The sequence below is a fragment of the Peromyscus leucopus genome, chromosome 7 (assembly GCF_004664715.2).
Source record: "Peromyscus leucopus breed LL Stock chromosome 7, UCI_PerLeu_2.1, whole genome shotgun sequence".
NCBI classification, from domain to species: Eukaryota; Metazoa; Chordata; class Mammalia; order Rodentia; family Cricetidae; genus Peromyscus; species Peromyscus leucopus.
The window spans coordinates 50,423,269-50,438,984 of record NC_051069.1 but is presented as its reverse complement, the minus strand read 5'-3'; the positions used below and the strand labels follow the sequence as shown (position 1 = coordinate 50,438,984).

Genomic DNA, 15,716 nt, shown 5'->3' with positions numbered 1-15,716 from the left:
ACTATTATTTATTGGCATGACGGCAATAAATTCCTGTAGATACACAGGATATGAAGGAGGGGGACCTGGGTGGATGAGTTTTGTTCTTCCATATTTTGTCTGGAATGTGGCCTCTTATCTGTCTATCTATCTATCTGTCTATCTATCTATCATCTATCTATCTGTCTATCTATCCATCTATTTATTGTGTGTGGTACTGGGGTCCGACCCAGGGTCTCCTGACGTTAAGTGAGCACTCATCACCGAGGCAATGTATATAAACCCTCGGTAGCCTGGTGCCGTGGCCTCGTCTGGAATCCAGCTACATTAGTTCAAAGTCAGCCGGGGCATCCTAGCGAAACCGCTTATTTTAAAAGAGCAAAGAGGAGGCCGGGAGACGACTCGGCAGCCCGGAGATGTGAGTCTGAGCCCTCGGCCCGCGGTGAGGAGACCGGGATCAGTGCGATCGCCGCGCGCACGGGCCAGCTTCTCCGTCCACGGTCCCGCAACGTCCCGGCCGGAGCGGCAGGGCGCATGCGCACGCGTGCGACCTGGAGCAAAGGAAGGGCCGCCCCCTGCTCCATTGAGTCACATGATAACGGTCGCTTGGAAAAACCGCCATTGGAAAAAAACGAAACAGATGAGTCTCATCAGGTGATGCCGGTCTGCCAATAGGGGAAACGAGACAAGGAACAACAATAACAAAAAAATGTCCCTGTCACATGACGAAAGCGGGGGTCCAGCCACTGTCATGTGACTCAGCAAACCCGGGAGGACAGAGGCCGGGCACTGACGTCACACAGCCAGGCGCAGCCCCCGGGTCGGGGTCACGTGACGAGGCCCCGGCCCCTGGAGCACATTCCGTCCCGCCCGCCCCCTGGGGGCTGGGCCTAGGCCGGTCGCCCACGTGACGCGGGGGCGGGGCCCGGCCGGTCACGTGGTCCCGCACCTCCCCGGCGCGCGCCCGCCCGCCGCTCGCCCCCGGCCCCGGCTCCTCCTCCTCTTCTCGCCATTGCAGTTGGGACTGGAGCAGCCCCGGCGAAAACCGCGTGGCCTTTTTTTTTTTTTGGAGGGGGGGGGTGAAGACTCCGGACGGCCGGTGGCAGGAGGGCGGCGGCGGCCGAGGTCGAGGGCCCGGAACGCCGACCAGGTAAGCGGCAATGTGGCGTCTCCCGCCTCCGCCCCTCCCCCGCCCGTGCTCCCACTTGTCAGCGCAGGCTGGGCTGCGGCGACGCTGGTGACAGGGCCGCTGCCGCCCCGCCGGCCCTGTCCTCCGCTCGGATCTCCCGCTCCTCCGCGTCTCGCTCCTTCCTGCTCCTCCGGCCTCGCTCCCGCGCTCGGCCGTTATTCTCCCCCATTGTGCCGAGGAAACAAGATGGCGGCGGCAGTGCCCCTGTGCGCGCGCACCCGTTCTCCCCCTTCGTGGCCCCCTCGGCCAGGGCCGCGGCGCCGCTTTCGGGGGGTGCGCACGCACTGCGATGTCCCCCCCCTCCCCGGGCCGCTTACTTTCCCCTAGGCCCGGCTTTTGTCTGTTGCTTGGGCCCCGCGCACGCGCGCACGTGTTGGAGCACACACCCCCTCACATCCCGGGCCTCCCGGCGGGCGCCCCAGGGTCCATCCCCTTCCTTTAACCGCTTTCTCCCTTCGTCAAGCTACATCCCTGGCCTCCAGGAGCATGACAGGTTCATCCCAGTTCCCAAGGCGGGAAACATCTCTCCTTTGTCTCGGGCTCGGTCCTCTCCCTAGACCATCGTTGCGGGAAGCATTTATGGATTCACTGGGTCCTTAAAGCCCGGATCTGTAGGTTTCCTCCAGATCGAGACCCAAACTTAAGACCGTTTGAGTTTCTCGTCCTTTTAGCCCGGGTGGTTTTCATTGATGGTGTTTCTCGGTGGTTCAGGTTCTGCCCCCAGTCTCCAAAACGGTGATGGTGATTGGTGTCGGGGACTCTGATCTTCAGGATTGGCATGCTTGAAGTCTTTCGAACGGGCGTGCTTTACATTTTCTTTATTAAAGTAGGTGAGTGATGAGAATTCACCTTAGGTTATTCCACAATTCGGATAAGCCATTTGGAGTTTATAACGGTCTATTTGATTCCCCCATTACGAATCCAAACTGGGAAGAGTAAGCCATCTCTTAGTAAAATTGCTGGTAAGTTGCTGCTTAGGACACGTGGTGGATCAGCACAGAGGCTTTAGTTTCTGTCCGTGATATGCTTCGCTGTTGGGACTCGAGTATTCTGGAAGTATCTTTCTGGTTCAAAGTTGTGTTGTATTTAAAGTGTTCCGTATGATGATGTGTTTCAGAAAAAGAGGTGTTATTCAAAGTTAGGATTCGTGTTTAGGACTTCCCCAGTGTCTTTCCCGCAGGTTCTTGTGGATGGGACTTTGTGGACTGACCAGAGTTGTACCACACTGTTCTTTGAGTCAGTCACTCAGCCTGAGAATGAAGTGTGGGACACCACAGCCTCAAAAGAGAAAGGCCACTGGTAGATGCTGCTACTCTTGTCCAGTAGAGCTGAGAGGCTTTGCCCCTTAACGTGCATTGTGGGTAGCTCCTGGTCACTGAGACTTGTGAATGGCTTCTGTAGGCAATGTGTATTGGCTGGAAGTCTGCAGTCCAGATGGGAGGCTGGTCATGAGTGCGAGACTGGCTTTGGCAGCACTGGGTGCTGTATCAGCCTCTCTGCTGCTAGTGTGGGGATCCCCTCCTTAGGGAGCTGGAAAGTGCCTGATTGTTTTCAGTTTTTCTGATGGATACCTGTAAACAAAAGTTCTTTTGTCTCCTTTTAGTAGGTTTTCTAGACTAGTTTAACTGTGAATAAACTGTGCCATTACTTATTTTTCTCAAATTCTTCTGGTCTCAAAGTCTTACAAGAATACTTGCTAAAGTTTCTCACTCTTTTTTTTTTTCTTTTTGTTTGTTTGTTTTTTTGTTTTGTTTTGTTTTTGTTTTCCAGACAGGGTTTCTCTGTGTAGCCTTGGCTATCCTGGAACTCACTCTGTAGATCAGGCTGGCCTCGAACTACAGAGATCTTCTGCCTCTTATCTCCTGAGTGCTGGGATTAAAGGTGTGTTTTCACCACCGTCAGCTTTTCTTTCATTTTTGAAGTAGTGGCTCACTATGTAGCCCAGGCTGGCCTTGATTTTGGAATCCTTCTGCCTCAACCCAGGCTGGAATTATATTTGTATGCCACCACATCAGGGTCTCCACCATCCCCAGCATTTTGTTCTATGGAGAAGGCATCCAGGCATGGTGAGGATCAGTTGGAGGAGTAAGGTGTAGATGTGAGTTAGAAGAACATTTCTTTGGACAAGGTCCCTTTTAACCCTTGGAGATCCACCTGTCTCTGCTTATTGAGAGCTGGGATCAAAGGTGTGTATCATCACATGTGGCTAGAAGTTCTCTCTGAACTGGGACAGCTTTACCTGTGCTCTCACAAGGAAGTCCAGACTGGTTTCAAAGTGCTTTAAGCCGAGTGCTGGGATTACAGGCTGTGCCAGTATGCCTTTATTGATTTCCTTGTTATTTTTCTTGTTACTTATTTATTTATTTTTTGGGTTTTTGAGACAGGGTTTCTCTGTGTAGCTTTGTGCCTTTCCTGGAACTCACTCTATAGCCCAGGTTGGCCTTGAACTCACAGAGATCCGCCTGCCTCTGCCTCCCGAGTGCTGGGTGTGCCACCACCGCCCAGATTTTTTTTTAAAGATTTATTTATTCATTATGTATACAGTATTCTGCGTGCAGGCCAAAAGAAGGTACCAGATCTCATTATAGATGGTTGTGAGCCATCATGTGGTTGCTGGGAATTGAACTCAGTTCTTCTGGAAGAACAGCTAGTGCTCTTAACCGTTGAGCCATCTCTCCAGCCCCAGAAAGTGGTTCTTATCCTGAAGAAATAAATGTAGATTTCTCTTTCTCTTTCTTGCTTATGCTGCCTTTTTTTTTTTTTTTTTTTTTAGACAGGGTTTCTCTGTGTAGCCCTGGCTACCCTGAAACTCACTCTGTAGATCAGGCTGGCCTCCAACTACAGCCATCCACCTGCCTCAGCATTCCTAGGGCTAGGATTATAGGCATGCACTCTACTGCTGGCTAACACACTGCTGCTACTTTTTTTATTGTAAGCGATACATTTACTTGCTTAGAGTCAGGATCTGCTACATAATATCCAGTTCTTGATTACTTGAGCCATTCTGAAAGATGGGTAATCTCATCATTAAGTATTATATGTATGGCCCATGAACTTGTGACTTCTGCCCCTATTCAGGGTCTCTCTAGGTAACCCTGGCTGTCCTGGAGCTCATCCTATAGACCAGGCTGGCCTCAAACTCAGAGATCCACCTGCCTCTGCCTCCAAGTGCTGGGATTAAGGGTGTGGTCCAACTCTGCCCTGCTTAATTTTTCTTTCTGAAACAGGTCATGTGTTATTGTCCAGGTTAGACTAGATTCAGGCCCCTGGTTTAGACTTTTTAGTGGTTGGGCTGTCACCCTGCAGGTGATTGAGTATTTTTTGTTTCTTTGGTTTTGTTTTGTTTTTTTAAAACAAAATCTCAATTGTTTGATTTTACCAATAAAGACTCAGGAGCCAGATGCTGGAGTGAGAGCCTGCCTGCTCAGAGAGGCAGAGAAAGCACCCAGCTGACCTTCCTCCTCAGCCTCTCTCTTCCCCTATGCCTTCTCAAATCAAACTCGTCAAACTGAGTGTCCTCCCCTTCTACTTCCTGTGTGTCTGTCTGTCCTCCTGAGTCAGTCTTACTCTCTCTGCTCTTGTTTTAATAATCCTATGTCCACTTCCTGTCAACTACTCTGCCTCTTGACCTGTGGTTGACTTTATTTAATCCTGTTTACAGTATTCAAGGAGAAAGCTCTAGGATTAAAGGTGTGTGCTAGAGCTGAGCCACACCACAACCAGACACAAGTTTTTCCAGTAAATAATGCAATCTTGGGTTTCACAGTATGATCAAATTATCCTGCAACATTTCCCCCCTTTTGTCCAAATAAAAAGGAAAGTTTTTTTTTGTTTGTTTGGTTGGTTTTTTTTTCCCCTCAAGACAGGGTTTCTCTGTTTAGTCCTTGCCGTCCTGGAACTCACTTTGTAGACCAAGCTGGCCTCAAACTCAGAAATCTGCCTGCTTCTGCCTCCCGAGTGCAGGGATTAAAGGCGTGCGCCACCAACGCCCCGTCTTTTTTTTTTTTGGTAAAAGTAAAGGTTTTCAATCTAACACAGTAAAACTATTTACAGTAATGAAGCTGTTTCTGCCAAGCTTTCCGCAGTGTCCAACTTGGTTGTATTTGGTAGTCTTAAGATTTTTAGCTTCCAAGTGCTGTAAAATGTTCATGTCAGTCTCATGAACTCAGCAATTTGAATGTCCTGAGCAGTTTGTAGTCAGAAGCTGATCTTTGGGTGGTGTTTGTTTAGTGACAATTTTGACTAGGTAGAACACAGCAGTCAACCCAAAGGTATCCATTATTTGCATGGTGCCAGAAGAGGCATGGAGCAGTTTTTCCCAGTGGTTAGCGTTACCACAATCAAGGTGGATTCATCTTTGCAGGGCCCCATCATCTTGGAGACCTCAAAGGTTACTGTTAGGAATGGTCATAGTTTATTGTAGAAAGCTTAAACATTTTAAATGCCATATTCAGCAGCTCTCCGAAAGGTTTGAGGACTACAGTCTATTGCGTACATCTAAGGTACACAAACTTAGTTCCTAGTTACCTGCTTCAGACTCAAACCCAAAAACACGTACAGGAAGTTAGAGGAAGCTTATTTCTAGAATTAGTACTCTGTATGACTACTGGTATCACAATGGAAAGTTTATGTACGCTTTATAATCTTTCAGATTTTGAGATATTTATACCTTAAGATATTTTAGATGTGAGTCAAATGAGAATAAGATTATGGTAAGATTAATGGCAATAGAATAGTCCCTTATTTTTTGTGTTTTCTTCTGTCCCATACCCGGTGGCTCTTCTGATATGAGACAGATTTTTAGATTTTACTTTAACAAGCATGCATGGGTTTATTAGAGGAGAGAGTAATGCTCCAACCCCAAAGCCAGCTTTAAATTTTTTTTAGGAGATTTATTTACTATGTATAGTGTTCTGCCTGCATGTACGCCTGCACACCAGAAGAGGGCGCTAGACCTCATTACAGATGGTTGTGAGCCACCATGTGGTTGCTGGGAATTGAACTCATGACCTCTGGAAGAGTAGCCAGTGCTCTTAACCTCTGAGCCATCTCTCCAGTCCCTGCCAGCTTTAATTTTTAATTGAATTGGGACCACATAAAAAACCATTTGTCACTCATGTCTATAGAGGGCAGCAGCCACAAGCTTTTGGGAATCTGCCATGATTGGACCAGCCACATGGGGGGAGGGGAGAAGGGAGCACCCTCCTTGTCCTGCCCCCAGACCCCTGATGGTTGCCTAAAGGGAAGGTTGTCTGGTGGGAGAGGTTAGCCACTCAGGCAAGATGGTGGAATGGGTGCCAGCTCTAGCTAGTCTGGGGCTATGAGCCAGGATTTCAGGCCAGTTAGCTGGAGGTGGGTGATACTGCTTGGCTCTTTTACTCTTTTTCTTAGGACATTTTCTCTTGATCTGTTCTTTCTCTTCAGATGTTTCACTTGTCCAGTGGTCTCTGGATTCCTTAGTTGGATGCTTTTATTCTCCTGGATAAAAGCAAAACCCTGCCCCAACCTTAACTCTGGGAGGTTCCTTTATTGGCAGGCTATATCTATCCTAGGGAAAAATGTGGTTTTTTTTTTTTTTTTTTTTTTTTTTTTGCGACAAAGTATTATCTTTCATTTGAAAATATTCTTTTGAAAATTTGGAAATAAATATCCCTTATTATGTGTGGATAAATATGCCTGTATTCACCTTTGTCTTTATATATAAATTCAAGGTTTAAGTGTATTTTTAGATCATAAACATTCAATTTGAATTTCAATCTACCTTTTGCAAGTGGCTTTTAAATTTAAACCATTATAATTCTTATGTACCTGCCTCTGCCTCTCAGGTGCTGGGATTAAAGGTGTGAACCACTGCCTGGCTATGGATTCGTAATAGTAGATATTCTCATAGGGTTGTCTCCATTTCCCCTTATTTTTTAGTGTTAGAGGTAGACTTTGAAGTTTTTTGAATGTGTAATCTATCATTCTTGTTGATTTATTCTGAATTTGTTCCCTGGCAAAATTTAATATCCTAGTTTTAATTAAATGTGATGCTAATTTGTCCACTATTTTATTATTTTCAGACATTTTGTCTGTCTTGCCTGTATGAGCTACCTAAAGTTTGATGTCTTTTCTAAGTTTTGCTAGGTTTTGCTGTCTCCGTTCATTCTTCCCATGACCAGGTTTTTTTTTTTTTTTTTTTTTTTTTTGGTTTTTCGAGACAGGGTTTCTCTGTGTAGCTTTGTGCCTCTCCTGGAACTCACTTGGTAGCCCAGGCTGGCCTGGAACTCAGAGATCCACCTGGCTCTGCCTCCCGAGTGCTGGGATTAAAGGCGTGCGCCACCACCGCCCGGCGACCAGGTATCTTTACCATTTGTCTGCCAGTGAGTGGTTTCCATTTTGATGGCCACATAGCTGTACCACTGCACGTGCACCATGAATTGGGGAAGATGGAGATTTTCCTTTTGCTTTCCTAGTTGTTTGATTTGCATAGCCAGTAGTGCTGTGCTGATTTTTGTTGTCCTTCCTCAGGATTGGCCATTCCATCATCTCCTGGTCTGTAGGCCGCCATCCAGTAAGTTTTGGTTCCATCAGTGGTTGATGAGCAGTCAGCAAACCATGCCTTAGCCAAATGCTGTGACCATTCTGTTAGTCCCCACAGTTCAATAGGTGCCTCTCAGGGAGGGGTGAGCAGTTTAGGGATGGGGCTTAAGGGCAACTGAGCTCTTTCCTCAGTGCGGGAAGGCACAGACCCCTTTACTACCACATCCTGGTCACAAAGAAATTCAGATAGGTACCGGTTCCACTGTAATACCTTTCCTTCTATGGCTAAGCCTGAGAAGGACTCTGCCTTTGAACTGATCCAATCCATCATTGTAAGAGGTGCCCTTATGACCCTAGTGTGGTTGGCAATGACTTGAGTATAACGTTCTCCAAGTCTCATAAGATGTCCAGATTTGTTTCTCAAAGAGAGAATATTTACTTTCCATATATGGAAGGAAAGTGTTTGCAGTAGAAGCCAACAGGTAAATGTTGATGGATTCCTTTTTGCTTTATGAAGAGCCCCCAGTTTCCAATTCATCAATAAATATAATATCCACAATTAGGGTATACTCGAGTTCAATATTGGTCAGGGTTACATGCATGGAGAAAAGCTTACCGGCTGTCACAAAAGCTGCTCTTTGTTCCTGTCCCCTGTCCTCAATGGAAATTAGCTGACTTTTTAGTAACCTTGCAGAGGTTCTGCACCCATCCCATCCTGTGTCCCCCACCCCGCCCCTGTTTCTCTTTGTAACTTTGGAGCCTGTCCTGGAACTCACTGTGTAGTCCAGGCTGGTGTTGAACTCACAAAGATCCACCTGCCTCTGCCTCCCCAGTGCTGGATTAGAGATGAGCACCACTGCCCGGCTTTTCTGATTTTTTTTTTTTTGAGGATTTTTATAATTGTAAATAAGATGTGTGATTTCTCTCGTGTAAATGTATCACTTAGGAGCTGTATCAGAGTTTTGTCCCTGGGTGGTGGGAATAAAGGGGTACACCGCCACTGCCTTGTTCACTGTACCTCTAGAATTTAGAAAACAACTAATTATAGAGATTCCCCGTCTCTGCTGGAATTAAAGCTCAAATATTTTAGCTTCAAATCACCCACCTCTTAGAAATTTAGAAAACAACTATGAACTGTAGTAACCCTTTGAATTCACTTAACATATTTTAAATGTCTTAACTGTGTTTTTAATACCAAACAACAGAAATCCACCCCCCACCCCCTTTTTGTTTTTTTGAGACAGGGTTTGTTTGTGTCATCTTGGTGCCTGTCCTGGATCTCATTCTGTAGACCAGGCTGGCCTGGTCTTTAAGCAAATCTTTTAAAGTGCTATTAGATTTTTCTATAACTGGAGGATTTTGTGATATACCTGTAATATGCTTTGTATTGCAATATGCAAAAGCACTACATTTTACTAGAGACAATGCTGGAGCATTGTCAGTCTTAATTTGTACAGATATCCCCATATTTCTAATAAATCAGCCCTTGCAGAACTTAAAGTTTCCATTGGGCATGATGAAAACATTGTATAGATGGAGGGAGAATAGTGATGGTTGACTCATTAGTATTAAAGTCCTTAATACCCCTGAACTGTACAATTAAATTGTTAAAATGAGAAGCTTTTATGTTATACATGTTTATGATATAAAACAATGTGTTTTTTAAAACAAAATCTCAATTGTTTGATTTTACCAATAAAGACTCGGGAGCCAGATGCTGGAGTGAGAGCCTGCCTGCTCAGAGAGGCAGAGAAAGCACCCAGCTGACCTTCCTCCTCAGCCTCTCTCTTCCCCTATGCCTTCTCAAATCAAACTCGTCAAACTGAGTGTCCTCCCCTTCTACTTCCTGTGTGTCTGTCTGTCCTCCTGAGTCAGTCTTACTCTCTCTGCTCTTGTTTTAATAATCCTATGTCCACTTCCTGTCAACTACTCTGCCTCTTGACCTGTGGTTGACTTTATTTAATCCTGTTTACAGTATTCAGGGAGAAAGCTCTAGGATTAAAGGTGTGTGCTAGAGCTGAGCCACACCACAACCAGACACAAGTTTTTCCAGTAAATAATGCAATCTTGGGGTTCACAATATGATCAAATTATCCTGCAACAATTGAGCCTTTGAAGGGATTTGAACTAAATTTTCCCATGTTCTGTATATTTGGTGTCGTGCCCCCCATCATAACAATGTCTTGGCAGAGAAAGATTTATTTACTGTTTGCAGTGGTTTACAGTTAGAGCAGACAGGCTTGACTGAAATCTCCGTAGTGATGAAGAGGGCTCTGGTCTCTGGAGAGATGGACTGGACTTGAGTCTTGCTGCAGCCTTCTGCAGCTGTGGTTGCCTCACCTCCCTTCTTCATTAGCAAGTGTTGGAGGGTACAGAAAGGCGAGGCTGTGTGAGCCTCATTTGTACTACCTTTTCTAAGTACCCAACAGTTTGGATATGTTGGGTCCTTGAGATTTTTACAAGACATCATTGTCATAGGTGATCCTATTGATAGCAGTGGAAAGCCGGACACATGGAAATCACTGCTTTATCTGTATGTGTGGATGTTTTGCCTGCATAAATGTCTGCACCACTTCTGTGCTGATACCTGAGGAGATCCTGTGAAGTCAGAGTTATGGATGACTGAACTGCCAATGTCCTGTGGAAACGATGTCAAGTTGAAACTTTGTTTCTCTTATTTAAATGTCCAAATAATGAAGATACTGAAAATACAACTGAGGGCAGGCAAGATGGCTCAGTGGGTAAAGGTACTTACCACCAGGCCTGACAACTTAGTTCTGGCCCTCGAACCCACATAAAAGGAGGAGTCCCCAAAATTCCCTGACCTGTACATTTCTGCTGTAGTATGGATATATCCATACCACATACACAATGAACAAATGTAATTTAAAAAAATTTAAAAAACACAACTAGGTTAGTTAGTTTTGTCTTGCCACTTGTGCTTGTGTATGGTTTTGGGAGCTGGTACCCAAGGCCTTGGGCATCAGGTTCTGAGCTACTAGCTATGCTTTGCAGCCCTTCAAAGTAGAACTACTTTGAAAAGAAAACTGTATTTATTTATTTAGAATTTTTGATACAGGGTTTCTCTGTGTAGCTCTGGCTGTCCTGGAATTGACTCTGTAGACCAGGCTGGCCTTGAACTCAAGTGATTCTCCCTGCTTCTGCCTCCTGTGTGCTGGGACTAAAGGTGTGAGCTACCATCAACCAGCAAAAAATGTATTTATTATTCAATGGGTTTTCTTTCTTTACATTAAGTTCTTTTCTAATGTCTGTGTGTGGGTACGTGCAAGTGAGTACTGGTGGCTGAGGGGCCTCAGGAGTTTGTTGTCTACCCTGCAGCTGAAGTCTGAGGCAGTTGTGAGCCACCACCCATTGTGGCTGCTGGGATTCAAGCATGGGTCCTCTGCAAGAGCAGTGTGAATTCTTAATCACTGAGCCTTCTTTCTCCAGTCCCCCAAGGTCTCTGTCCCCTTTTTTGAGTCAGGGTTTCACTGTGTAGTCCTGCCTGGTCTGCTGTGCTTCAACTTAAAGAGAAATACTCCTGCCTCCACCTGCTGAGTTTTGGGTGTGTGGCAACTTTCTTTTCTGTTTGTCTTCCTTCCTTCCCTTTTTATTTATTTTTTAAATGTAACCTTGCTGTTCTGGCACTTGCTGTGTAGATCAGGCTGACCTGATCTACTCGAATAGATCCACTAGTCTGGGATTACAGGAGTGGGCCACCACACCCAGGTTTTCTTTCTTAAAAGATTTTTTTTTTGTGTGTGTGTGTGTGCATGTATGCATGTGGGTGTAGGTGTTTTCAGAGGCCAGAAGAGAATGCTGGATACTCTGAAGCTGGAGTTAGATGGGTGATGGAAACTGACCATAGGTCCTCTGCAAGGGCAGTACATGCTCTCAATCACCCTGCCTCCCTTCCTCCCTCTCTCTTTTGAGACAGGGTCTCTCTGTGTATTTCTGGGTAGCCCAGAACTCACTGTGTAGACCAGACTGGCCCCAAACTTAAGAATTCAGATCCACATGCCTCACCCTTTTAGAGTGCATGTTGGGAGAAAATAACATGCCCTATCCTGCCCAGTTATTATCTTAATTTTTGAAACTATCTTATTTTATAATTCAGGCTGGCCTCCAACTCACAGTTCTCCTGCCTCATCCTCCGGAGTATAACTACAGACATCTGCTATTATGCTTGGCAGGGTCATTGTCTCCTGGGCCACATCTAAGCACCAAGTATCATTTAATTCTGTATCCTGTCATTTGGGTCTGCAACTGTGTATGACCCTGGGTGGTTAGTCTGAAGTGGCTCCACTGGCATTTTTGGAGTGCATGACTGGGTTCTCAGGCATGCTGCACAGCTGTCGTTCGTCTTCATGAGGCCTGGTTGGCTCAGCACTTAGGTGTGTGTGTGGGATCATTAGTCTTTCTGACTGCTTGCTCTGCTGCTGCTTTCCCTGTGACTACTAACACTTGGTTTCATTTCAGTGTCTGTATGCTTGGTTTGTGTGTGTTTCTTTAATTTGTGGTGTGTGTGTGTGTGTGTGTGTGTGTGTGTGTGTGTGTGTGTGTGTGGTTTTTCCAGACAGGGTTTCTCTGTGTAGCTTTGAGCCTTTCCTTGTTCTTACTCTGTAGACCAGGCTGGCCTTTAACTCACAGATCCGCCTGCCTCTGCCTCCCGAGTGCTGGGATTAAAGGTGTGCGCCACCACCACCCAGCTCGTGTGTGTTTTGAGATGGTCTCATGCAGCTCAGGATGGCTTGCAGCTTGCTGTATGATTGGGATTGGCCCTGAACTCCCGATCCTTGTCCTCTGCCTCCCAAATGCTGGGACTTCTGTCTCTGATCACCATGTCTACCTTGTGTGTAGTTTTAAAGAATGAAATGTTGCCAGTTAGATTTGCTTCTGGGTGTAGTGTTTTAGAGTTTTTGTAGTTTAATTCTTTATTCGTAATTTATTTAAAAAGCCTAAGCCAGAGGACTAGGTCTGTAGTTTGAGGAGGCTGTGAGCCCAAGAGCTGGAGGGGAGCAGAATAAGACCCATTTAAAGTGGTACCAGAGTGTAGATGCCAGCATTGCAGAAATCAGCCGCTCAGTCTCTGCACACAGGGACTTGGGTAGCCTTGCAGGAAGGGGTCTCTGGTCACTGTTCTCAGAGGTACTGCAGGATGCCTGACCACAGCTGTCCAACTAAGGTGGGTAGCTGACAGGTGCGGAGGGGAGCTTGAATTGTTTTTGGTGTTTACTTGAATCTGTTATTTATTCACCTAATTTTCTTGTGCCATTAAAAATCAAACCCAGGGCTCCACACATGCAAGGCAAAGGTCTCATGTAGCTTAGGCTGGCCTTGACTTGCTGATCCTCTGCTTTACCTCCTAAGTGTTGGTGGCAAAGGCGCATAAAGCCAGCAGTATGGAGGCTGAGACAGGAAAGTATCAAGTTGGAGGTCAGCTTAAGCTACCAAGTGACACACTGTCTCAAAGCAAAAGTGACTGGGACAGTGACACATTCCTTTACTTTTAGCATGGAGGAAGCAGAGGCAAGTGGTCTCTGTGAATTGGAGATCAGCCTGGTTCATCGTAATTTCTAGTCCCCTCTCCTCCCCCCTAAAAAAAGTAAAGATGGCTTATTGTTAAGAGCACTTTGTGCTCTTCAGGACTTGATTTCAGTTCCCAGTACCCAGGTCTGGAGACTACTCCCAGTTACTGAAAGTTAAGCCCTGCAGACCAGCCTCTGCTGACACCTGCACACATTGGACACCCACTTACACATTTTCTTTCTTCCTTCCTTTTTTAAAATGTTTTGGTTCTAAATTATTTCTTTGTTTGTTTGTTTTGTACGTCCTAAGTTTCTCCTCCCTCCTCTCCTTCGGATTCCTCTCTCTATTCCCCCATCCACTCTTTCACTGTTTCTCTTCAGATAGAGGTGAGCCTTCCATGGATATCAGCCGGCCAAGGTATATCAAGCTGTAGTGAGACTAGGAGGCTCCTTCCTCCTCTTAAGACTGGAGGAGGAATGGGTTCCAAAAGCAGACCTCAGAGTCAGAGACAATGTAATGTGGTCTCTCTGAGACTCCACATACACAGTTAAAAAAAGATGGGCCTCTCGGGTGACTTGGAGGGCTAATGGCACTTGTTACACAAGCCTAATGACCTGAGTTTGATTTTTGTTTTTGGTTTTTCGAGACAGGGTTTCTCTGTGTAGCCTTGGCTGGCCTGGAACTCACTCTGTAGACCAGGCTGGCCTCAAACTAAGGGATCCATCTGCCTCTGTCTTTGCCTCCCAAGTGCTGGGTTTAAAGGCGTGTGCCACCGTTGCCTGACTTGGCTTCACTTTATGTGAGATGTATGCTTGTGTGTGCACCTGTGTGTGCATCTGTGCACATGTCCACTGAGGCCAGAGGGAGGTCGCATGTTTGGCTGCTGTATCATTGTTGCCTTGTTCTTGAGACAGGTCTCACTTGGTAGCCCAGGCTGGCCTCGAACTCACAGAGATCCGCCTGCCTCCGCCTCCTCACTGCTAGGATTAAAGGCGTGTACCACCACTGCCTGGCTCTACACTGGTTCCTTTTGCAGTTCTGGGAAGCAAACCTCTCCACATAAAGATTTGTGCACTCTGCACCACAGCCTCTGTCTCATGTTGTCCTGTTGATCCTTAAGAGTCTACCCCTCTGACCCCTCTGTCATATTTCATCTCTGGGTTTTCTTCCCATTAAAAAAAATAACATTTCTATGTGTATGTTTTGCCTGCGTGTGTGTATTTGTGCATTGAATGTGTGCAGTACCCAAGGAGGCCAGAGAGGGTGGCTGATCCTCTGGAACAGATTGTTGTAAGCTGCATGTGGGTGCAGTAACTGACTCTTGGTCCTCTGCAAGAGCAGGCAGTAAGTGCCCTTAACCACTGAACCATCTCTTCAGCCTCTTTGAGGTTTTTTGTTTGTTTGTTTTTTGGCTCATTTCTTTTGGTGGTACTAGGGATTGAATGCAGTGTCTTAATATATGCTGGACAAAGCTCTACCATTAAGCTGTGTTCTGGGCCAACATCTCCAAAACCCACCCCTACCCCCTTTTTTTCTGGTCTCACTGTGTATCTCTAGTTGGCCTGGGACTCCTTATGCAGACCTGGCTAGTCTCAGAAATCCCCCTGCCTTTGCCTCCTGACACTTGACAGACCCTCACTTGACAGACCCTCCCTGCAGCTAGAGTTGTAGGGAGTTGTCAGCCACTCAGTATGGGTGCAGGGAACTGAACTTTGGTCCTCTGCAAGTGCAACAACTGTCTTTTGAGACAAGGTCTCTTGCACCGGAGACTTGCTTGAACAGATGCTCATGCCTTCACCTGAGTGCTGGGATTACAGTGCATTCCACACAGCTCAGTCATTCGGGACATTTTAAAAACAAAGATAGAGTGGCATGGTTTGTCAGTTTAGATTGGTGGCAGCTGGCTGGACTGCTTTCAGGTTGTTGGGGGATCTGTGTGGGACGGAAGGTGAAGGAAGGAGCTGCTGAGTGCCGCACAGTGCTGTCAGCTTAAAGCCCTGTTTCCTGTAAGACCATGCTTCCCCACAGTGTCTGGGAAGGAAGGCTGGATGGTTTTCTGGTTTGTTCTTTGGCAGCACAGTGTTGCAAGCCTTACCTTGTATATAATTAGAGGTGGAATGATGGCTAGCATATCATAGCCTTGTGGTGTAGACTTGCAACCCTGCTTCAAAAATAAAGGGAGAGACTGTGTTCTTGTCCCTGACCACTTGGAAGTTTTTTTTTTTTTTTTTTTTTTTTTGAGACAGGGTTTCTCTGTGTAGCTTTGGCTGTCCAAGAACTAATATCTGTAGACCAGGCCGGCCTCGAACTCACAAAGATCTGCCTGCCTCTGCCTCCCGAGTGCTGGGATTGAAGAAGTGCACCACCACTGCCGCCCAACATTTGGAAGTTCTTTTTTTTTTTTTTTTTCTTCGAGACAGGGTTTCTCTGTGTAGCTTTGAGCCTTTCCTAGAACTCACTTGGTAGCCCAGGTTGGCCTCGAACTCACATAGATCCA

General features: G+C 46.2%; 1 protein-coding gene across 13 annotated transcripts in view; it reads left to right on the top strand.

The window, feature by feature from the left end:
- Positions 1-905: 905 nt before the first annotated feature.
- Positions 906-15,716, top strand: part of Ilf3 (interleukin enhancer binding factor 3) — a 41,799-nt gene continuing 26,988 nt past the window's right edge. For 12 of the 13 annotated variants that reach the window (XM_037207715.1, XM_037207714.1, XM_037207709.1 and 9 more), the window contains exon 1: positions 906-1,129. The gene's annotated coding sequence lies outside the window, so the exon portion shown is untranslated. Of the gene's footprint in view, positions 1,130-1,879; positions 1,999-15,716 lie in introns of all 13 variants that reach the window. The other variant, XM_037207707.1, reaches the window with a different exon arrangement.